At 48.0% G+C, this 1,352-nt stretch overlaps 1 long non-coding RNA gene across 1 annotated transcript; it reads right to left on the bottom strand.

Annotated features, from left to right (window-relative positions):
• Positions 1-1,346, bottom strand: LOC107181554. The gene is made up of 2 exons (XR_001512212.1): positions 1,178-1,346; positions 1-302 (listed from the first exon to the last, which is right to left on the bottom strand). It is a non-coding gene; the product is annotated as an uncharacterized LOC107181554 (long non-coding RNA).
• Between the last annotated feature and the right edge of the window lie 6 nt (positions 1,347-1,352).

Genomic DNA, 1,352 nt, shown 5'->3' on the forward strand with positions numbered 1-1,352 from the left:
TTACGCAGAGTTCTTAGAATGTATTTTTGTTCACCTGAAAAATAAAACTTTTAAAAAATATACAAGACTTTTTTGAGTACAGGTATATCTTAAATGGCTGAGTTATAAATAATGTCTCTGGTCATGTTCACAGCTAGGGCTGGAACGAATGTCCCAGTTCCAGTGAAGGCGTTAGAGTCAGGAGGCCAGCAGTTGGGCCTAGGAGTGGTCTCTCTAGACTCTGATCCATCCCGCAGTGGATCCAACAGTCCCGAATGCAGGGGTCAGGATGGGGACAGGGGGTTGGACTCCCAGATGTTCTCCTGCAAGTTCAAAGAATCCTTGGAATAAGAGATCCATTTATAAATTATTAAAATATAGGACTAAAAATTCACACAATAAATATAAAGTACAGGCTATTGAAGTTATAAATTGGCATTTTATGTTTCTCCCCCATGGGTCCCCACCAAAATTTTAAAAGGCCTCAGAGGCTTTCTAATGACCAAAGTCAAGCCAGCAGCTCAGAAATCTCCCCCAGCGGGACACCGTGGGGGTGCAACCAGCCTGCCCCCAGGCGATGACAGCTCAGCTGCAGTTTTCTTGCCCACAACAGGACATGGCTTAAAGCACGGCTGTGCCTCCTTGGATCAGAGCTAACTAGAGTGTAGGCCAGAAAACTGGAGAGACAAACTGTTTCTGGGCTCAGGTGGCGAAATTTGTCCTTTTTTTTTTTTTTTTAAAGGTGCCTCATTTCCCAAAAAGGAAACATTAGGGGTTTGGTATCTTGTCATACCCACACTCAATTGCCTAAAAGCAAGTGGCAGGAGGAAATGGAATCCTAATTGAGGATGTATAATTCTTGCTGCCCCAGAGCTCTGCAAGTGTCATTCCCCTTGATGTTTCTCCTCTCAGTAAACACACAGGCGGTTTTATCAGGAGAGGTAAAGACAAGCCCACTGAACCTTGCCGCCACCACTCGCCTTTAACTGGCTATCAACGCAGTCCTGAGCTTTCAAGCCCATCTTTTAAACCAGAGGACGTGTTCAAAGCTCCGATTTCACAACAAATTCCATCCCGATCGCTGGGCTAAATTGCCCGGACAAGCTCAGGAAGGAGGGAAGGCTGGGATGCTTACTGGACCAAGACAAGATTTTGGGGAGCGGGGGTAGAACAAACACGTGCGAGTCACTCTACCTACAAAGCTTGCTCTTCCTAAACAACTGTGAGGAGGCCAAAGACTGAAGCACACAGGCGCGGCTCTCTCCCTTCCTTCCCTCCTGGCCCATGTCCAGACACTCAGGGTGCCACAGCAAACCTCCTGGGTGGGGGCACTAGGGTGGGAAGAGGAGGAGATCGCCCCCCCCCCCCCCCCC

The sequence above is a fragment of the Myotis davidii genome, unplaced genomic scaffold (assembly GCF_000327345.1).
Source record: "Myotis davidii unplaced genomic scaffold, ASM32734v1 scaffold46, whole genome shotgun sequence".
Taxonomy (NCBI): Eukaryota; Metazoa; Chordata; class Mammalia; order Chiroptera; family Vespertilionidae; genus Myotis; species Myotis davidii.